The sequence below is a fragment of the Trichosurus vulpecula genome, chromosome 5 (assembly GCF_011100635.1).
Source record: "Trichosurus vulpecula isolate mTriVul1 chromosome 5, mTriVul1.pri, whole genome shotgun sequence".
Taxonomy (NCBI): domain Eukaryota; kingdom Metazoa; phylum Chordata; class Mammalia; order Diprotodontia; family Phalangeridae; genus Trichosurus; species Trichosurus vulpecula.
In genome coordinates this window covers 225208973-225232708 of record NC_050577.1, presented here as the reverse complement: position 1 = coordinate 225232708, position 23736 = coordinate 225208973, and the positions used below count along the sequence as shown (strand labels likewise).

At 41.5% G+C, this 23736-nt stretch overlaps 1 protein-coding gene across 4 annotated transcripts in view; it reads right to left on the bottom strand.

Annotated features, from left to right (window-relative positions):
• Positions 1 to 22651, bottom strand: part of ATP2B1 (ATPase plasma membrane Ca2+ transporting 1) — a 134429-nt gene extending 111778 nt beyond the window's left edge. For 2 of the 4 annotated variants that reach the window (XM_036761966.1, XM_036761968.1), the window contains exon 1: positions 22513 to 22637. The gene's annotated coding sequence lies outside the window, so the exon portion shown is untranslated. Of the gene's footprint in view, positions 1 to 22121; positions 22284 to 22512 lie in introns of those variants that run through there. The other 2 variants (XM_036761969.1, XM_036761967.1) reach the window with 2 other exon arrangements.
• Between the last annotated feature and the right edge of the window lie 1085 nt (positions 22652 to 23736).

Genomic DNA, 23736 nt, shown 5'->3' with positions numbered 1-23736 from the left:
GTTAGTGAATGAAGAAATGACAAAGTCTTTACTGTGTACAAAGCACTATGCCAAGCTCTGGGGATACAGAGTCCCTGTTCTCAAGGAGCTCACATTGTAACAATGGTGGAGCCACATGTAATTGAGGTTTTGACTGCCAATTCAGATGGTGAAGGTTCCATGACCTTTAGGGAGCAGTGGCAAAGCAAACGGTAATAATCCCCTTTAATGGAATTTCCATTTATAAAATAACAGTTTCTAAAAATGAACCATTTGAGGGTGGCAAGAACTTTCTTTTCTGGGTCTTTGGTAGCTGTGGCTACCTGCCAAGGCAGTTGCCAGGGTGTATTTCCATTCAGGCTGCTTCCCAGGATGATGGCTGTAGGGGCTGGAAGGAGGACCAGTAGTCTGCTTACTGTCGCCACTCCCAGGCTATGTGTCCTTTGGTGACAGTTGGTCAACAAGTGGTATTAATGGTGGCAAGGAAAGGGGCTCTTCTCCCCTCAATGACTGATGACTGCAATGCTAAGGGTGAAACAGGGTCAGTGGTGTGGAGGCCAGTATTATTCCCAAGACTTTTGGGTCCAGAGCCTGGAGCTATCTCCATCAAAGTCTAAGGAGAAGGAGAGGTACAAACTCTTGATGGGTAATCTGATGACAGATTTTATCTGTCCCGTCAGGATCAGCATAGCTCCATTTGGAAAGGTTCATCAGTATGAACATTTTTTTTGGCTACAGTAATTAATGAGGATCATATACAAGGAAATTATTATGATCTATACTTAAAGAAAGAACACGAGTCCAAGATCCACTTCTAACATCTGCTAGCTAAGTGACCATGGGCACATCCCAGCCTCAATGAACTTCAGTCTCCCTATCTCCAAACTGGTGACAATACTTGCACTGCATGTACTAAGCTACAAACACAGTACAGTACTTTATTACTACTTCACCAGAAAAGTTCAACTGATTAATAAAGCTCACTGAGATACTTTAAGCTTTACAATTAAAAATAATTCAGATGTTAAACTGATGAGAGGTTTTCCCCTTCGTGTTAAAAAATGAACCTGTCCAATGAATGAAACTGTAAAATAGGCTCGACAGTCACATTTTTCAGAACCTAATAAACAGTAACTGCCCTTCATACCTTGTATCTTTATCACCTGTTATCAATCCTACTTTCATGTTTGGCAAACTCTTTGATATCCTTGGAAAACATCTAAAGCAGTAATTTGTTGGCCAAGAGTTTAAATTTATATGACATATTTTATCAAAATATGTCTATACTCCAACAATAGAAGTTCAGCTGCCAAAACCAAACCTTGGTGGAATAGTAAAAAGGACATGAAGGCAGAAGATATGGGTTTGGATTTTTTGTGGCCCTGGCCAAATCACCTGTCACCTTGGGGCCTAAGTTTCCTCATCTGCAAAATAAGATCCCTAACCCTAAATCCTGTGGGGCTACAAATACTGACCTATGTGGTCACCCTAAACAGGAAGCAATACAGTATGACAGAAAGAATCCGTACATTTGGCAGTCAGGAGATGCTGAATTCTAGTCCCAGCTACACCAGTTAGCTGTCTAAGTCCTTGTATGTCTCTGGACCTTTCTGCATTTGTGAAATGTTACAGTGAGCAGTGTTTTGTAAATTTTAAAACACCACATACAGTGGCGCAGTGGATAGAGCACCAGCCCTGGAGTCAGGAGGATATGTCTTCAAATCCAACCTCAGACACTTACTAGCTGTGCAACCCTGGGCAAGTCACTTAACCCCAACTGCCTCCAAAACAAATAGAAAACACCACATACACGTGAGCTTGCCCTATGATTTCTGAAGACCCCAAATATGTTACAGATGCTGGATTCCAAGTGGGTTTTAGGGATGAATGCCATAATGGTAGAGAACTGGCCAACAGACGAGGATGAAATGAGAGAATGGAAGATCAGCTAAGGAAGACAGCGAGAGGAGGCAAAGTATGGAAGCCTCTGTAGAACAGGGACCGGACAGAATCATTATATCCATACTGGCTGGCTGCATTCAACAACCGGAAAGATGATAATTTCAGGTTATTACTGAAATGCATGCTCTGGAAGAAGAAAGCAAAGACTGAGTGGGCTCTCTGGAAGAAGAAAGCAAAGACTGAGTGGGCTGCAAGTCACAAGCAGGGATGGGCTCTGAGGAGAGAAACTCACTCAGGAGGCACTGGGCAATGACTGAAAGTGAAAGGTCAACAGTCTGCAGTTTAGACAGCTTCCAAGGACAGTTTTTATTTGAAAGCAAGGGCTGAACCTGGAGGCAAAAACAAAAAATAAACAAATGAAGGATCCCTTAGGGTTCAGAGTAAGTTGCCACGCCTGGGAGAAAAATGTTAAAACTGACAAAAACAGATGTTAGATATTCCAAGGGAATTAAGTAAACTATGAATTTGTAACTTATCAACCTGCAGAGAATTTTAGAGCTAGAAAGAAGGCAGATCCTTTGGTCTAAGCCCTTCATTTTACAGATAAGGAGCTTCAGTGGTGGGCTTGCTCCAAGTTACACAGCTAGTAAGTGGGGGCAGCTAGGACACGAACCCAATGCTGACTAAATCCAATGCTCTTTCCAGTACGTGACTATTTCTTTAAGCTGTGGTAAAGAAGCTTCCCACTCTAAAGAACTCACTAGCAACCAAAGGCACATCCCAAACTGCCCTCTGTAGGAACACTCCCGTTCCTATTCATTTGGTTGGTGGCAAAGACCGACCAGAGGCTACATGGGGGGTCCCTTGTTTCAGGATCCTTGGAAAGCGTTGTCAATGCCTCTCATCTCCATCCAACTCAATTGGTTATTTGAATAGATAGATCAAAAACAAAAACTTCATCAAAGATCAAATCATTTTACTAGGAATAGGAAGACTGCCACATGCTCCTTCTGCTTCTAGAGAGGTCTTGCTTTTTCCCTTGAAGCTCCCCTTCATCTCAAAGGTTTCCTTGATTCCACCAGTTACAGGAGTGATTTCCTTTTCCACATCTCTCATACCATTGCTTGATCTTTTCTATAACATCATTCTAATTTATAGCTACTTGTGTAGTTACATCTCTCAACTAGACAATAAACCCTGTAAAGTCAATTCCTTGAAAACAGACGTGTTGTTTTTCCATCTTTATTTTCCCAGCAACTATCCACAAGACACTACTATATCCACAGACAAAATGACTGCTGAATTTAGTAAAATTTTTCAACCTTCTTCATCCCCTTCTTATTCCAAAACCTAATTTAATTCAAATTCGACAAACATTATTAAGCACCTACTCTGTAGGAATCACAGGCCTAAGCGCTGCCTGCCACTGGTAAATATAACATGTAAACAGATAAAGTAAATGAAAGTTAATTTGAGGAAGGGAGATCAGGGAAGAATTCCTGGGGCAGGCAGCATCTGAACTCAGTCATGAGGGAAATTAAGTATATTTCAAGAAATTTAGGTGAAAGATGCATTTTGGGCATGGATAACAGTTTCTCAAAGGCACAAAGGAGGAGATGAAATGCTGAGGTCAGGCAACAGAAAGTAGATGAGTTTGGCTGGAACAAAGTAGATGGGGAGTAATATAAACACACAATTAATTGGAACAAACATACAAAGGCCTTTAAATGCCAAGCTGAGGAATTCAGTCTAGAGGAAATAGGGAGCCATTGAAAATTTTCCAGGTGAGAGTATTCAACACTCTAGTAAGCTGGGGTATAGCAATATAGGAAAAAAGTATAAAATGTGTGGATTCTTCAGCAATTCCAGAGAACATATCTTAACTTAAATTGCTTCTAAGAGTTTCTGTCGAAATTGTTTCATTACTTTTTGTTTTTATTTTTTGGAACACCAATTCTAAAATTCAGTTCAGAATTAAGGTTCCTCCAAAAAAATCTTTTAAAAAGTCAGCATGGGGAAATATAAGTTAATTCCTTCTGTAAGGTTCTGTTACCTATGAAGGCAAGAGAAAAACAAATACAGCTTGAAAATATGATTATAAACCACAGTATGGAAGAAAGAGTGGCTAGATTTCCCACTTACTCTGACTTAAGCTCTCTGAGCCCTATAAAATAAGGGGTTAGACTGGACAAAGGTCTCCAGTTCTAGAACGAAGAATTTGTAATCTCATGCTCCCTGAAATACATGTAAACCTGTGCTGAGTTAAACATACACATTTATAAAATAATTTCCTTGACAAATTTAACTCGGCAAACGTTAAGCACCTATTTCTGTTTTTAAATAAAGAGCGCAAAGCTAGATGCTGGGTAGAGACACAAAGTTTACATAAAATTCAATCCTTGCCTTCATGGAGTTTTATAGATTAGTAGAATGCCTAGATGCAGTACCCAGAAGAAAATAAGCCATCATTCAGACTACTCTAGGGAGTGAGAATAAATGAATTGTTTATCTTAGACAATGGTTAAGGCAAGTTAAGAGATCATATAGTTGTTCAAAGATGTCAGTCTACCTTGTCTGGTGTTCTTTGAAATTGTTTATTTTCTTCTTTTAATTATTCGACATCCAAAAAAATGTGTGAGTGAAAAAGAAATGGCCTGATAGGCTAGTTATATGGTCCTAAAAAATTGATTAGAAATGTCATTTAATCTTACATTTTAAATCAGCAGATCACAAATTAAGGTATCATGGTTCCATCTGTTTACCCCATGATAAACTGAACATAGTTTAAGAGAAGATGGAAATACTGATAATTAAATACTTTTTAAAAGTCCACAACTTACATAGTTAGAAGAGAAATGAGCAGGGGAAATGATGCATGCCTACCTGGGAATTATCCTACCAAGACACATCTAAGATTCAGACAACTAGAAAACACTACAAAAACAGAGGGAGAAAATTGGGGTCATTTTACAAACTCAAGTTTGGGTTACACAAATAAAATAAAAATGACAAAACCAACCAAATCAATTTACAAATTTAGTACTTTGCTAAATTATCAAGGTGATATATTTTCGAACTAAACAAAGTAACAAAATTTACTTGCAAGAAAAATAAGGCTTAGAATCTCAAAGAAAATAATGAGAAAAAGTATGAAGAGGGCAACAACTCAAACTATGTTACAAAGCAGCAATCATTAAAACAACTTAAAATTGGCTAAAAAAGAAGTATAGCATTAGAATAGACTATATACAACTGAGAACAGTAGCTCAGTGTTTGATAAATTCAAATATATAAACCACTGGGGAAAGGATTGCTGTTTGACAAGAACTGCTAGGAAAACTGGAAAGCAGTTTGGCAAAAATTAGGTTTAGAGCAACATCTTACATCATATATTACAATAAGCTCAAAATGAATACATTGCCTGTATTTAAAGACAACAAGATCAGGTAACCTCTCACTATGGCAAGGAGAAAATTTTTTAAAAATAAATTTGTATTCTTGTTTTTATATCACCTAATGGGTCCCTTTCCCTTTTCTCTCCCATTGAGTCATCTCCTATAACAATAAAAAAAGGTGTGAAAAACAGTCTAGGAAAACCAACACATCAAAAGACACCTGACATCTTATGCAATGTTGTAGCACCACAGTCAACAACCACAGGACGGGACGGTCACGGGGAGAAATATCTTCTGATGTCTCTTCTATGGGGCCAAGTTTGGTCATTACAGTTTCTCAGCAATTGTTCTCTTACTGTACTTTTCATTTAAATTGTTGTAGTCATTGTGGATGCTGTTTTCCTCGTTCTGTTTACTTCACTTGGCAGTAAACTCAAAAAAATCTTCCCGTATTTCTCTATATTCCTTACATTCATCATTTCTTACAGGCCACTAATATTTCATTACATGTACCACAAGGTGGTTAGTCATTCTGGGGGGGAGGATTCTTAGCCAAAGGATAGGATTCATAAAACCACCTTAGCTACATCAAATTAAAAGCTTTTACACAAATAAAATCAACAAAGACAAAAATCATAAGAGAACTGGTCAAGGTCATATTTGCATCAAATATGAATAAAAGTCTGATAGAATATATATATAGAACTGACATTAACATAAGGGGAAGATAGGATATAAACAATTTTCAAAAGAACTACAAACTATAAATGACCACATTAAAAAGATGCTTCAAAGATATCACCTGAAAACATTAGCAGATCTGGAGCACTACAATCATTATTTGCCCCATCACACATGTGTGCTCAAACATGTTCCCTACATATGTGCCTTGTCTGATTCTTATGTGTATCTCCTCTAATTAATGCTGTGTATTATTTGTGGGATAGCTCCAGTTTTATAGGGGAGAATATAATATAGCTAATATGTTACTATGATATTCATTAAGTGTTGAAGGGAAGAAAGGGACTAAGGAGGGAGGGAACAAACATTTATTTATTAAGCATCTACTATGCGCCAGGTACTATGCCATGTGCTTCACAAACATCTCATTTGCTCCTCACAACAACGCTGGGAGGTAGGTGCTATTATGATCCCCATTTTACAGATGAGGAAATTGAGGCAGACAATGTTTAAGTGACTAGCCCAGGGTCATATATATGCCTGAGGCAGGATCTGAACTTCCCAACTCCAGACAGCATTCTCTCTACCAGTGTACCCAGTGAAAGATAGACAAGGACAAAGAGAGACAGACAAACAAACTCCAAATCATTAATAGGTAGAGATATGAAAATTAAAATAACCGACACCCTACTTTACTTTGTGCAAATGGGCAAAAATGTGAAAGATGGAAACAGTCAATGTTGGAAGGATTGTGGGGAAACAGTACTACTGGTGGAGATGTGAAGTGCTCAACATAGTCCAGACTTCGAATTAAAGGGAAACGACTCAACTGGCCATACCATTTAATAATCCTCCTGAAGGACATATACTCCAAGCAATTCAAAGACAAAAACAGAGGTCCATTATGACCCCAAATGTCCAGAGTATCATTCTGTTAGATACCAAAGAATTGGGTGTCCACTGATTGAGGAATGGCTGAAAAAGCTACAGGATATGAATATAAATATAAATCCCACCTTCTAGACGAAGCTTTTCCCAATCAATCCCCTTAATTCTAGGGACTTCCTTTATACAGCTTGTTTATAGAAAATAGTTTGAATGTGGTTTCCCCCATTACTGTTAGTTTCCTGAAAGAACTTTTTCTTTTATATCTTCAGCACTTCGCACACAATGCATCCTATTTTGTAGTAAAAAACAACAGATGAGGAAGTCACAGAAAAACTGAGGAAGATCTGAAACTAAACTACAGTGAATTAAGCAGAACCAAGAAGAATTTCTCTTCTGCCTGCCCTCTTGTTGCAGCCCGGGTGTACCGCCCCCCCCCCCCCATCCCATTATCCCTGCCTACACTACTGAAATAGCCTTTGGTTGGTCTGCTCCAGTCCACCCTCCACTCAGTTGCCAAATCAATCTTCCTAAAGCACAGGCATGACCTCACATTCACACTCCATGGCTCCTTATCACCTCCAGGATGAAACAAAGTCTTGTTAGGCTTTGAAAGACCTTCACAGAATGGATATTCCTTTACTTTCCAAGTCATTTTACACTGTACTCCCCACCTCTCAGTACTCTACTGCCCTCAGACACTGGCCTTCTTGACATTCTATCTTCCAGTGCCATGTCCTACAGGCCTGGAATGCTTTCCCTCCTGGCTTCCTTCAAGACTCTTTCCACCCCCTGCAAAAGGCCTTTCCCAGATCCCCAGACTTCCCTCCTTTCCCTGTGAGACAGATTCTCATTAACACGGCATTTATCTTTTAGGCACACTTGTTTTCGTCCTGTGTCCCCCATGAAAATGGGACTAGCTTTTTGTTTTTCTTTGTATCCTTAGTGTTTTGTAAAGTGCTGGGCACACAGTTAACTTATATGCTAGTTAACTGACTGTTGCATATACACAAAATTACAACAATGTAAGTGAGCAGATCACTAAAAAGAAGTTGAAATCTGAGTAAAATGAAACCCATGAAGGTCCCAGAGAAAAGATAATGAAACTGAGCTCTTCCCTCAGGGCAGAAAGTTAGGCACTAGTAGGACACAAAATCTCTGGCCGGACTCCCACTATATATTTGTCTACCAGACGTTTTTTGCTTAATTGTTTTCTTTGTCACAAGGATGGGTTTTATCTAGGGGTGGGAAATGATTATGATGTAATGACCAAAGGCATCAATAAGATATTCTTTGTTGCCTTTTTTTAATTGAAGAAAGGGAGAGATATCTTACTATGACTAACTGGGAAACAGTGTGGAATACTCTGCCAAAGCATGGTAAGGAAAAACTTAACATGTTAGAATATTAATCACTCTCTGTCCTATATTATTTCCACCTCTAGTAATGGCATTTCTGAAATAAGATGACACATATCCTCTTTATTAGCAGTGAAATTAATGAACTTGTTTGGCTTTTACTCATATTGCCAAAGAGGTATTTATCAGCAATTTTTACTTTATTAGAATTTGTTAGTGATATTTGAGTACCCCACCAAATGACATTAACCCTGTACAAACTGTGGGACATGGGGTTATCTTTAATAAACTCCAGTATTATTTTCTGAAAGCCTATCACTTTGATCACATTCATGAATCTAGATAATAGGACCAAACATTTAGAAAAGGAAGAGACCTCTGAGATCATCTAGTTCAATAACCCCATTTTACGCAGGAGAAAACTAAGGCCAAGAAAGAGGAGGAGAATGTCTTGCCCAAGGTCACACACAGAGAGTTACAGAGCCAAGACGCAAGCCCAGGTCCTCATCCTCCAAATCTAGAAGTCTTTCTACTCACCTCATGACTTCTTGGTACAAGTACATACATAACATACAAATTCATTCTCTTCCAGGCCAAAAGAGGAACTGGCTTCCTCTTCTGTTCCCCTTCTCCCTATTCCTTCTGATGAAATGGAGGAACGCCAGCCTTTACCATCTGGCCTGATACTCCAGGTTACCAAGTTAACCCCTTCTGTGTCCTCCAGATCAGCAACAACTCAACAAGCACATCAAGTGCTCAGTATATGCTCCCTGCAGCGCTAAAGGCTGTCAACCTAAAGAAAGGCAAAAACATAGACTCTGCCCTCCAGGAGCTCATATACTAATGAAAAAACAGCATATAATAAGAGTAGACAGAAGAGAATCTGAGAGAGAAAGTCATTAGCAGCTGGGGGAAATGGAAAATCTCTGCTGGAGGTAGGGGGGATTTATGAAGCTGAGTCTTAAAGAAAGTCCAGAAGACTATGAGGGGGCAGAGCATTCCAGGAGGGCAAGACAGCTTGTACTTCATGGATATGGGAGATGGTGTGTCTGGTTTGAGGAACTACACACTATAAGCAGGTCAATGTTCCTGGAATGTAGGGTGTGTGAAAAAGAACAAAGTGTCAGACTGAGACAGGTTATGAAGAGCTTGAAATGCCAAATAAGGATTTTATATTTGATCCATTAGATAACAGGAAGCCAGGGAAGTCACTGAGCAGGAGGGACATTTGCTTTAGAAAAATCACCCTGGAAGATGAGTGGAGAATGGATTAAAATGACTTGAGGTTGGTAGGGAGATCAGTTAGAAGGTCACTCCAACAGTCCAAGCAAGAGATCATAATAAGGGTCTGAACTAAAGTTGTATTTTGTGAGTGGAAAAAAGAGGACAGAGATGTTATGAAGGCAGCCTTGGCAACCAACTGGATATGAAGAGTGAGAGTGAGTAGCTGAGGATAACAATGAGGTTAGGAGCTTGTGTGGCTGAGAAGATCCTATGAGGTAGTTGGGAAGAGGGGATTTTTTTTTGGGGGGGGGGTATGAGTTCCATATTGGATTTGTTGAGTCTGAGATGCCTATAGGACCTCCAATTTAAGGCAATTAGGCAGCTAGGCAGTACAGTGCACAGAGCACCAGGCCTGGAGGCAGGAAGATCTGCCTCAAATCTGACCTAACACCTACAAGCTGGGTGACCCTAGGAAAGTCACTTCACCCTGTTTGCCTCAGTTTCCTCATTTGTAAAATAACCTGGAGAAGGAAATGGCAAACCACTCCAGTGTCCTTGACAAGTAAACCCCAAATGGGGCAACAAAGACTCGGACATGACTAAAATGACTAAACACAAAAGGCAATTGGTGATCTGTGACTAGAGATCAGGAGAGACAAGTTGAGTTACATCTGGGAATAATCTGCATAGAGATGATAACTGAATCTATGGCAGTTGATGAGGTCATCAAGTGAAATACTATAGGAGGAGATGAGAAGAGGGCCCAGGACCAAGCTGAGGGGAGTGACACCATGGAACAACAGGGATCAGCAAAAATGAATGAGCAGCTGGACACACAGAAGAATCAAGTGAAAGCAGTATTGTGAAAACCTAGTGAGGAGATAGTATTCATGAGGGGAAGGTGATCAACAGTTTCAAATGCTGCCCAGAAGCAAAGAATAAGGACTGTCCAAACACCTGACAATGTCATCTGACCTACTGATGCAACCTAAGGACCCTTGGGTGTGCTATCAGCCCTGTAGCTGAATATTCTTTTATGTATACTTTGCCTCCTTCAATTAGAGTGTGAGTTCTCCAGAGTAGAGACATTCTCAATTTTTCTAATTGTAGCGCCAACGCTTAGAAGAGAGCCTGGCACAGAATAAGTATCAAATAAATGCTTATTTATTCATTCACAGAGGATCATGGAAGGAAAAGTGGGGTTTATAAGGTTTACATTGTATAATCCCTAAGTTCGAAATTACTAAACTAATTTCCTATGACCACTAGAAATTTTATGCCTAAATCAATAATCAGTCCTCTCTGGCTGCCTCTGGCTATCTAGAATAGGGACATAATCTTTCTGTCAGTTCATTTCCAGTTAATAAAAAAGACCTTCCAAGGCAGTTTTCCAAACTAATTTCACGACAGAAAACTTACGGGCAAGAAAGCCACTGATGGAACCCTAACGTGTTCCTCTATGTAGGGGAAAGGGGAATACAAGGGTGTATCCCTCAGGCTTAGACAGAGATCAGGGCAAGTTCACAGAAAAACTGAAGAAATTAACCCTATTTTCATTTTTTTAAAATGGCACGTTAAGTATTTCTGATATAGGTATAAATTTCATATTTAATATTTTAAAGGGGATAATATTACTATGATAAAAGATTTTTCACAGTAACATGTATATATACTGCACAGAAGAAGAGTTTAGGAAAAACTGCTCTAAGGAATAAGTACATAAAAGCATCCAAGACTTAAGGCCGGAATATAGCAGTTAGCAGTGATTTAAGTATCTACCAGGCAATGGCTAGGAAATACAATGTAGATTCATTTACACAAACATCTGAGTGCCAACTACATACATCTTGTGACAGGGACAAGAAGATAAAATAATGCCTGCCCTCAAAGAACTTACAGCTGGGGACAGAGGGGAGAAGGGGAAGGACAGGTATGTAGATATACAAATAATACTGTAGCAAGTTAAAGGAGAAATTAAGGGAAAGTTCTATAGGCCCTGTCTTTAGAAGCCAGGAAGGGGGTAAATTTCAAAGAAGAGTTAGAGCCTAAGCTTGACCTTGAGTGAAAAAAGATTTTACTAAGTGAAGATGTGTAAGGCACAGGGGCAGGATACATATATATATATATATATACACACACACATATATATATACATATATACACACATATATATATATATGTGTGTGTGTGTGTGTGTCCCTGCTACAAATTATAACAACAATGGATTAGACTTTTTTGAAATAAATTCTGACTTTGACAATTGTTCTTTATTAGAATTAGACTTTTAGAGTAGCTTAATCAATAACTTTGCTGAAACTTTTAAAAGAAAAAGGAAGGTAACCTATCAGATGCAAAGTCAGACCCATGGTCTGAGGAATATTCTTTAAAAATAAGAGTTAAATTCAGAAATGAAATTGCCTTATGAACCTGTCCAGGGCAGGTTTAAAAGTAACCTTTGGTTTTTAAGGTCATTGTTTAAGAAGGATGTTTTAAAACCTGTCAGCTTTTTAGCGTAATCCATATAATTAATGTCACTCATCAATTAGCCAAAAAGTTTTTAGAGCTGTTTAGCACGGTGCTAAATGGTGTGGAGGATACAGAAGCTGCCTAAGACATACAAAAAAGATACGTAGTTAAATGCTCAACTGTGTGGCACAAGTTACAAATGCTTTTAAAATTTGGTTACATGACAGCAGTGAAGGGCTTAGTATTAAGGACAATTTTGTGGAAGAGGTAGGAGTTAAGGGATGAGCAGGATTTGAGTTTCCCCAAGTATAAAAGGAGTGGGTTAGACTAGTGGATTTCTAACCCCCCCTCAGAATGTGCCAGGTAGCCAAGAAAAAGCAGATCATTACAAGTAAAAAGAACAGCATTAACAAAGCTATAAAGGTGGAAATGGGTATAGAATGTTTGTGAGACAAGGAGCAGACTGAGCCTAATTAGATAATTAGGACAGCTGTGCTGAGTAAGAAATGTGGTGGTAGCTAGTATGAGAGATTGTGTAGTATCTGGAGTCAGAGAAAATGGATCCGAATACCAGACCTATGACTTAATCGATAAGTTAATAAATGTTTATTAATTACTATATGTCAGGCATTGTGCTAAGTGCTAGAAATACAAAGAAAGGTAAAAAGTCCCTGCTCTTGAAAAGCTCACAGCTTGATGGGGGAAAGACAACATGCAAACAGCTATGTACAAGCAAGCTCTATATAAGATAAACAGAAAATAATCCAGAGGTATTAAGGGGGATCAGGAAAGGTTTCCTGTAGAAGGTGGGATTTTAGCTGGGCCTTGAGGGAGGCCAGGGAAGCCAAGGCAAACATGAAGAGGGGGCGCAGAAGGAATGCCTTGTAAGGAGGAATACCTATTCACATTACAAAAGAGAACAGTTTGGGAAACACTACTCTAGGGAATATAAGCCCCAAATATATTCTTTAGACTACCCATAAAACCTTGTACAGCTCACACAACTCAAGGCTCAGTTTCTTTATTCCTACATTAAATGGAAAAGTTAGATAGATAGCACAGTGGATAGAGTGGGGGATTTGGGGGTTAAGAGTTCCAATGTGGCCTCTGATACTTCCTAGAGGTGTGACCCTGGTCTAACCCTAAAATGCGCAGGTTACTTTTGCCTCAGTTTCTTTACTTTAAAATAGAGATGATCATAGCACCAACCTCCCAGCGCAGTTGTGAAGAAAAATAAGATAAGTAAAACCCTTTGCAAACTTCAAATGCTATATAAATTCTAGTTATTAAGATGATGTCTAAGATCTCTTTCAACTCTTAAGTCTTGTGATTGATCCTAAAGGGGCTATGGGGGTGGGGGAAGGGGGGCAAGGGGAGGTTGGATCATGTAGAGTCTTGAAAGCCATACCAAGGGTTTTAGACATAATGTATTTATTATTATAACTGAAAAGTCCTGGAGATCAGGTACTATGTTGCCTGTTGTGTTCTCCAACACACCTCCCACCTCCTTCCTCAATGCCTGGCACATAGTAGGAACTTAACAAATGCTCAAAGGAATGTAGTAGAACAGGGACAGTCCAGAGTGAGAGAGGCCAAATTCAACAAAGTATAACAGAAAAATTCTTTTGGGAGCCGTTCTGACTTGAGGGTAATCTGGTTACTGAATTAAATAAAACATCCTCATGCCATTTGGAACCAAGTTATTGTTAGTATCACAAGCAAACATTCTGAAGGCACTTAATTTTGGAAACCATACGTAACATTACTGCCAAATTTATCAAGTCTTGATATTATTTATGCAAATCTGCACTGTGCAATTTCAGATTTTGCAAAGTCTAGGATCATTCACCATGATGAGACATAGTTAACAGAAAACAAATGCCCCCAAATCTGAGAAACTATAGTATTCAAAATTAAATTCTTAGAAAGCTTTAAAATAATATTCTAACCATAAGGTTATATTAAAAAGCACCCATACTCAAAAATTAATAGCATTTTATATAGAAATAACTAGTAATAATAGAAAAGGAAGTTGCACTCCAAAATAACTACAAAATTCAGAAAATATCTGGGAGCCAATCCATTCAAGTACCCCCAATATCGCTACAGCTATAATGACAAAATGGTTGTTAAAGCAATAAAGAATGACTTTAAAAAAGGAGCCAGTCCGTGCTCATGGCTAGGTCATGCCAATATAAAGAAAAGACAAGAGCATGACTGAAATTAATTCACATATTTAATGCTACACCAAACTACCAAGGGAGCACGTTACAGAACCAAACAAAATAACCCAAAATTCATAAAGGACCAAAAGACATAGAATATTAAGGGAAATAATTTTTAAAAAGAGTAAACGGAAACAGCACAAAATATAGTGTAAAGCAATTATAAAATAATCATAAAAACTATTTGGCACAGGTTAAAAAACAGAAACGTATGTATATCAATGAAACATACTAATAAACAAGCAACAATCAGAAACAAGTGAACTCAATTCAATTACCTTGTGCTTGATAACCCTTAACACATAAATTACCTAGGAAAGTAGTCCCTATTTGGCAAGAATTGCTGGGGGAAACTGGAAAGTGACCTGGGAAAAATTCAGCTTAAACCACTATCTTTATTTAAACAAGAAGTTTTACTGCTGCTCACCTACATTTAACCCTCCCTTATAACAAAGGCAAACAGTCCCAAACAGCCTGCTAAAACAAACGTATCTACCACTCCTTGGCTGTGGTATCCCATCTCTCAACTGAAGGAGGGAAGTGGCTTGCATCATCTCTGGAACCAAAATAGGCTTCAGCAATTTTGCCACTAATCTGAATTCCAATGCCTCTCTGTTGTTTTTAATCTACATTTTTTAAAGGCGGCTAGGCCTAGTGGGCAGAGTGCAGGACTTCAGAGTTAGGAAGACCTGGGCTCAAATCCTACTCCAGACAAATATAAGCTGTGTGACCCTGGGCAAATTAGACCAACATCTTACACACAAACCACAGTAAACTAAAAACAGAAACGTGACCAGAATATTAAAGTTCATCCCATTAAAAAATCAGAAGAGAACCAGGTCATGGTACTTTTCACAACTATACAAGGGGTTGCATTCTTAACCTAAAGGGATAGAGGCAATCATCAAACTAGACAATTTTTATAACATTAAATTGAAAAGGTTTTGAATGTACAAAATTAATAAAATGCTACAAAATACTTCCCGTAAGGGAAGTGAGTTGACTGGGGAAATAAATCTGTATAAAATATCTCAAAGAAGGGTTTGATACCCCAAATATATAGGCAACTAACAAATTCCCCAACTAAAAGCCATTTAATAGCAATAATAATGGCACTTATATAGTGCCTACTATATTCCAAGCATACACTGTGCTAAGTACTTTACAAATATTATCTCATTTGATCCTCACAATGATCCTGGGAAGCAGGTGCTGCTGTTACTCCTATTTTACAGATGGGAGGCAAACAGAGGTTAAGTGACTTGCTCAAGGTCTCACATCTAGTCAACCGTCTTGAGATTGGATCTGAACTCAGGTATTCCTGACCCTAGGCCTAGCACTCTATCCCCTGACCACCTCCATGCCTACATTTCACAACAGGTTAAGTCAAAGGATAGAAAGAGTTCTCAAAAGAATTAAAACACCCCTGAAGCTTCATCTCACACTCAGTAAAAACTGGCAAGCATGATTTTTAAAAAGGGGGGGGGTCATTGTTGGACATGTTATAGAAAAAATGGCATGTAAACTAACGCATGGTTGGTGGAGGAGTTAACTGATACGACAATTCTGGAAAGAAAAATGGAATTGTGTACAGAAAGGGACCAAATGCTCATACTCTGTGACTCAAAGATTTTACAACTAGGCATAGCATCCCATCTCCCCACCCCCACCCCCAGAGCTTAATGACAGAAGCTAAGGTTCCCGGCACACTTAAGTGTTTCCAGCTTCGTTTCTGGGCGTGGCGAACAACTAGACTTACAGGAGGTATCCGTTAATTAGGGAATAGCTAAGCAAATTATGGCACATGAACATAATAGAATATTACTATGCTTATATGAAACAATTTTGCTAAATACAGAAACAGCATGAGAAGACTCAGATGCACTAATGCAAAGTTAAGGAAGCAGAACCAGAGAAACAACACAAAATAAATCCCATGTGAAAGGAGAGAACAACCAAAACTTAGTCCCCAAAAGCCACCAGCCAGCAATGAGTGCCTGCCTCTTCCCTGTCTTCTCCCTCTTCTTTGCAGGGAGGGGCAGGGGACCACTGGGGTACAACACTTCTATACGATCAGGTGCTTGAGTTAGTTCTACTCAAGGTTTTTCCCCTCTGGTTGACTCTTTGTCAAGAGAGATGGGAACATCTGGCACCATAAACCAGAATTCTCCCATTAACTGAAACTTCCATAACCATCAATTTACAATTGACAGTTCCTGGTAATAATACTGAAGTACATCTTGTGCAAAAAGAGAATGAATGTAAAGCTTGGTGTTTGGTCAAGCTACTATTACTACAAATGAGAGTTCAGCAGTTTTAGAATTAAGTATTAAAATATCATTTTGTTCTAATTCACTGAAAATAGCTAATACACATATTTTATGTTAACTATTAGACAAGGTCTTTTTGATAAACCACTTACCTCAACCAAGTCAGAGAATAACATTTATTTTGTATTTATATAATGACTAATTCTTCCTTCAAAACAAAGCCCTCACAACTTCTGTTTGTAATTCCAAGGATGAAATATCAACACCATAAGTGTAAGATCATTAATGCTTCACATAAACAAAGGTTATTATTTACCATCAAACCTGATTTTCTAGAGGCAGTAGCAGACATGCTGATTATGACCATTACCTCCCTAGTTCTGGACAACATGCAACAATCTTAAGACAGTGTTGCCTTTTTTTTTTTTTTGCACTACCGACTCACTGAATATGCAGTACAACCAAAACCCTAAGATGTTTTTCAAGGGAACTGTTAAATTTTTTTTCAATCCAAATCTAAGACTTTACAGTTATCTCTATTAAATTCCATCTTGTTAAGATTAGAACTCTAATCTGTCAAGCTTGTCTCAGGCCCTGCTATCCAATGTGCTTGTGAATTAGCCTTCCAGAGAAAAGGCATTTCTTCTATGCTCAACCGTAATCACACCACATCTGGATAACGGTGGTCAGTTCCCAGTGCCCCACAAGGCAACCAGCAATGGTAATAGTTCTCAAGTTCATGTCATATGAGGGCTTGGTGAAGGAACAGGGGATGTTTAAACATGGTAAACTCAGCCTTGGAGACAACATATTAGCTGTCTTCAAACAGTAAAAAGCTTTTCTGTGGAAGTAAAGGACTTTTTCAGCTTGGCTTCAGAGGGTAGAATCAGGAGGAATAGGAAGTTATGAATAAGTAAACTGAAGCTTGATGTAAAGGCTAACAATTAGAACTATCCAAAATAGAATGGGCTACCTCTGAATCTAGATTCCCCTCCACTCCAGGGTTTCTGGCAAAGATCAAATTAACTAACTAATCATTTAGTTTGTGGAAGGAGGTTTTCCTCTCCAGGAAAAGATTAGAAAAGATGGTCTTTCAGGTAACTTCCAACTATGAGATTTTTATTCCCTTTCTAACACTGAAGAAGAGACTAGTCATCATCATAATAAACTCAGGGCAGAATTTGCCTTTAAATAATACATTTTAAAACAAACAGTAAGGTTTCATATTTAATTTTGAACTTGCTGAATTCTGACAAAGACTTTAACAATACTCGATAAATACAAATAGGTGGGTCTTCAGAGAAGAGGGTGTGTAGAACAGATTTTACAGAACTATTTCTACATGATCAACCAAGAGTAGAGCGCCATGAGAGCTCTTTCACAATATCAACACCTAGCCTATGAGAACGACTGCACTGTCTGCAAGAATAAGTCAATTCTGTTTTAAGCCAGCTGTGATTTCTGACATATCAATGTTTCTCTCTAATCTGCAGTCTTCACATAATGTTGTCCTTGGGCCGTGTCATGAAACCACCTTCTGAGTGAGACTGAAGGTCATTCTGGAGTATCAATAACTAACATTTCTTAGATGGGCCCATGTTAAAAATGGATCTGCTTTACAATAAACTTGATTACATCACAGATTTTACTAAGGCTCCAGTATATTTAGCATACTATATCACCAAAATGAAAATATGTGCCTCTGGAATAAAATGACAGAGACGCTTAACAGGGAAAATAAAGAGAAGACTTCATTTTTAACACAGACTAATAACAAGATTGTCCACCTCCTAGTCACTTCATGTACTAATGGGCAACTACAAGAAAATGGAAAATTCTTGTGTTTGAAAATACAATCCAAAAGATCAAAAGCAGTTTAATATTGCAAGGATGTTCAATCTTATTTAAGCAGTACTTCAAATTTAAGGAAAAATTTACCAATTGCTGTAATTAAAACAAATATAAAAATGCATACATTTGTTTGAAATGCTCACATTTATATGCCTACAGCTAAACAAAATCTGCATTATACTATTCAATTTGCTCATGTTAGAAATTGATTTCCATTAAACCTCGGCAAAAATTAAAGGAATATATCTTTGGAGATATTTTAATTATGAGTACCATCTGTACTCATGGAAAAAGATTGGTTCCACAAAATAAATTAGCAAGTAAAAATGTATTCATCCTAATTAAACAGAAGTTCATTTTTTAAAAAGCCTTTAAAATCAGGCACATAAATCATGTGTATATACATATGCATATCAAAATCAAGAAGAGAAACACTGAATGGAAATCTGTTTATTAAATTACCATATTTGTGTTTCTACCCTAGCAGATATATATATATATGTGTAAAATATTCCAATATAGTTACTGTATTCTTCTGTCCATTCTGAAGAGACTTAGACAATCAGTTATCTTCCTTTAAAAGCTACATCCTTTCAATATGAATTACAACCACAATTACAATAAATTAACTCAGCACAAGTCTAAATCTCTCATGTACCGAAGCAAACTACCATCTAACACAATCTGTATCTGTACCTTAAATACTTGCAAACAAATATTTCTTCTAACCCTCCCCCACAATACACTTATTCAGATTTTAGTCAGGCTTTAGTCTTTTTGCATCCTTACTTAGTTCCTTTTTTAAAAAATATATTTCAGCATCTTAAACTGAGAAGAAACTTGAAACAACCAAGCTTCTCTATCTGTGAAAACGCAAAAATTACTAGAAAACTATAATGGAACAGTAAAACATGTTTAGGAAGAGGTTTTTGAAAATATTCTTATCCAAAATGTCGTAACATCTGAATTAGTAAAAATATGTGTATATAAACATATTTAGATATAAATTATAAGTAAAAATGTATTTCAATGACAGTACACCTAGCTAAAATATTTATCTACACCCCCAGCCTTAATAAATAAAGCTAATTCTATCCCTATTGCTATCTTCATATGACATACATTTTCATTCAACAAACATCTATTATGTGCTTCTTTCAAGAGCCCTATGAGCAAGATTACAAATTTTAGGTAAGACAAGACACTTGGCCTCATGAAGCTTAAAATCAAATAGGGAGTGAAGATAGAAACGAATAGAACTTAATTATGATTTTACTTAAGTGTATTACAGTGTTGTAAAACAAGGTGTTATGTGAGGCCTGAGTGGAAAGGCCATACTCTATGATGCATATTATATTAATACAATACTCCCCATAACACACAAGACAGACAAGACTAATCTTTCATATTGATCAAATGACAAGAGTACAATTTTATCCACGAGATAAAGACGCAGTTGAATAGGTAACTGTGGCCCTGAAAGCCAATGAATAGGGTTAAAATGTAAATATCCTGGTAGTAAAATAAAAAACATGAACGTTGAGACTGTTGCTTCATCAGCACCAGAATACATAGAATACTTAAGAACTGTAGATATAACACGAGTAAACAAGTACTAAGTTACCAGTTCACAATATTCCAGAAGCAGTGAGGAACATGGAAAAGAGCTGGTCTTGGATGATTTCTGGCTGTGTGACTAAGGACAAGTCATTTAACCTCTTTTGAGCCTCAATTTCCTTCCCCTGGAAAATGGGGATGATAACATTTCTTGTCCTATTAACCTTCACAAGTCTGTATGGAGGAAAGCGTTTTTGCACTCTATATACTGTGATCTATCATTTAAAAATATATAGTGAGACTGACAGTGCAAATTCTAACTCTGGATCTTCCTCTAATCTGGGGTTTTTAATGGGGATTCCCTCCCTATTCACCCATGAAGTTCAACTACAATAAAACTAACAATTTCTAAAACTTAAGCTTAAAATTAACATTCCCACCGGTCTGTAATCCTACATACTTCATGTATACCGTATATGGAAAACATAACTTAGGATGCAATTTTAAATAAAACTACCCCCACTAGATGTTGCACTGGTTAACACAACTAATTTTTTTAAATGAAAATTTCTGTTGAAATCTGGCAAAATTTGTCATGTTGTCCACATGCACATCAAACAACTAATAAAAATCGACTTAGCACCAGTAACAACGCAAATAAAGATTACTTCTAAAGTATGTCACCTTTATGATGCAGGTAATTTTCTTTTTTTCTCCCCCCCCCCCCAGTTCACCCACTGCCTCAAAGATATGTATATGTATATATGCAAATAACTAAATAAACCGAATACACTGCAGCCTAGAACCCGTTGCTATACTCCAGTTAAAAACCTGGCTTAACTAGGATTTGCCACATACCTAACAGGTCTAAACCGCACCTCCCCCCCAATGGAAAGAACAGGGAATAAAAATAGGAACACATATTTTAGCACCTATGAAACAAAAGCATTACTTCCCTTTATAACCACTTATGTCTTATATGTATTCACAATGAAATTTCAGTAGTCAAAGTTTTTTTAAGTGAAAAACTCAATCAACACAAATTCAAACTTAAGCTCAATGTCGGCAACCACCTAACACTGATACTCAAAAGATCATACTCTGAAATTAACATTCTAGTTAAAGAGAAATTATATTGTCAAGAATAACACTGAAGTTAAGAAATTTTCAGTTAAAAGGTGGAGTTCTGTCCTTAACTCACCCGTCCGTGACTCATTTTTGCAGAGTATATGGTAAGAAATAACAGTGACTGCTCAAGGATCCTTCCAGTTAACACCCAGAACAAAATCACAGCAGAAATCCACCCTCAATTACGCCCAGATCACGATATGGTCCAAAGCCAGGTTCAACATCCGGAAGGTCCCCGCAGTCCCCACGTTCCCGTAAACCCTGCTCGGCTCTTCTCTCTCGGCATCCAGGCTTCGCCAGCCTCACCTCGAGGTCGGGCACACCGGAGTCGGGCACACCGGAGCCGGGCACCCCGGGGGCGGGCGGGAACGCTCCCACGGCACGCCTTGCGGGCCAGCTCACTCGGGTGCAGCCCCGGCTCCAAGCCGGCCTCCGGGCCAGCGCCCCCGCTCCCGGGGCGGCCGCCGGCATCTCGCCGGGGCCCAGGCCCCTCGTGCCCTCACGTGGCCCGCCTGGCCCGAGGTCCGAGGCCGGTGGGCAGATGAGAGTTTCCACCGCGCCAGGCCGCCCAGGGCTCCGGGAGCCGCGCACACAAAGGACGGGATCGGAGCCGGCCGGCCACAGGTGGAGAGCCCTCCGAGGGGCTCGCTCCCACAATGGCCTCCGCGGCGCAGGCAGGGGCGAGCTGCCCTCCGCCAATGAGTGTCTGCGGATAACGAGTGACACGAACACAAGTCACACATATCACGGAGAAGGCAAGGAGCAGAACAAGGGGGGGTCAGGGGACGAGTGTCCGTGGCCGGCGACCCTGCGGCGGGAGGCACCCACGAAGCGGGGAGCCCCGCCCGAGCGCCTGCGGCTCCGCGGGGACCCCCCGGGATGCCGGGGGGCACACGGGTGGTCTCGCAACTCCCCGCCGCCAGAGCCGGCACAGATGCGTCGATCGGGGCGGGCTCAAGCTACAGGTTCTCCCCGGCAGTGGGGGCCCGGGGATGGGGGGTGGGGGCTGCCACCCTGGAATGATGGAGCCTTTCTCTATACCCAATGAAGCCAAAGGCGAGCGTAACAAGGGGGATTAAAGTGGGGGGTCCCTCAAACAGACGCCGGGAAGGAAGGGTAGAGGAGACGACCTGAGCTCCGGCCCCCCGAGGCACCGGGGGTCCCGGAGCGCCCTCAAGGTCACGGTCGGGGGGCGCTCACCTGTCCGGCCCCTGGCCCCACGGCCGCGGGGGACAGCTCCAAGGACCGACCACGGGCCGGCTTGGGGAGCAGGACGGGAGGCGGCGCCCACCCGGCCCCGGCGGCACCAGCTCACTGGCCGCCCGAGCCCAGCCTGCTGAGGGGGGAAGCGCGGCGCGGCCCGGCCCGGCTCGGCCCGGCGCGCGCACGCAGCCCCGCGAAGCGGCCGGCCCGGAGCGCGCCGCGGCTGCCACCGGGGCCGCCTCGGAGCTCTCCGGGCGCGGGGCGGGGCCGCGGCCCCGGGACTCCAAGGAGGACGGGGAAGCAGGGCTGGGAAACAGGGCGGGGAAGCAGGGCGGGCGGCCGGAGCGCGGCCCGGCCGCCCACCCGGCCCGAGGGGACGGACGCTCACCCGGCTGCCGGCCTGGCGCTCCCTCCCGGCTCTCGGCACACGCACGCGCTCCACGCGGGCCGCCGCCGCTCCGGCTCTGGCCGCCGCCGCCGCTGCCGCCGCCGCTGCCTCGGCTGGGCGCGGTCACGTGACGGGCCCCGCGGTCGGCGCGGGGCGGGGGGACGGGGGAGGGGAGAGGGGACGGGGGCGCCCGCGCTCCGCTCGCTAGCGCCGCTCGGACCGCCGAGGGTGGGGCGGGCGCGCTGCGGCGAAGGGCGGGAGGGGGCCTCCCGGCTGGCGCGCGGAGGCTAAGGGGTGGGCAGAGCCACGGAGGGGCGGGGGCGGGGGTCTGGCCCCGCCCTCTTTTCCTTCCCCCTCCGCTTCCTCGCTGGAGCTCCCCTCCCCTTCTCTCACCCCCCCCTTTCCTTCTCGCGACGCCTCTGATTGGCTGGGTCGCTCTTACGTATGTGTTTCCATGACGTGTGGGGGAGGAGGAGGAGGAGAAGGAGAAGAAGGAGGCGGGGGTGGGGGAGGCGTAGAGGAACACGGGGTGGTGACATTGTCCGGGCCGTTCCTGGGGTTCGGGGGCCGGGCCAGTAGGGGGCTACATGCGGAGAGAGGAGAGTAGCGAAGCGGGGCACCCTGCTCCTGTGGAGGGTCAGCGGGGAAGGAGACCAATTCGGAGGGACGCGGAGCGAGCAGACGGTTTAACGGCTACTCTTACCTCCCAAACCTGCCCCGGGGGCGTGACGCGCCTGCGGCGGGGGGAGGGGGTGGGGGGTTCCCTCCCTCCCTCCTGGAGGGGGGAACTCCCGGGAGCTGCGGGGGAGGTGAAGTAGAACGCCCCCCAGCCCCCTCCCCCGCCCCCGCGCGCTGGGGCTACCTGCCCTGGGTCCGCAGGCGCAAGCTGGCAGCGCTGCAGCGCCCAGGGGGTTAAACGCGAACCGGCGCAGTCCCCCGGCTAGGTGCAAATGGACCGGGCGGGATCAGCCCCTGAAATCTCCATGCTCCATTGTCCCTCTGCCCATGTGCCGACCTGTCAGGGTCGGGTGCACTTGTAGCATCTCGGCGGTCTACGGGGTCCTTTCTTCCCCGAGGAAAAAAGAATGGGGGGGCGGGGGGAGACCGCATAGGATACTGAATTTGGGAACGATCAGAGCACCTGCTCTAAAAAAAATAAATAACCAGAAATGCAGCCTCCTCTGCAGTTGTGAGAGTTTGGGATTAATAGAAAATCACCAGTTG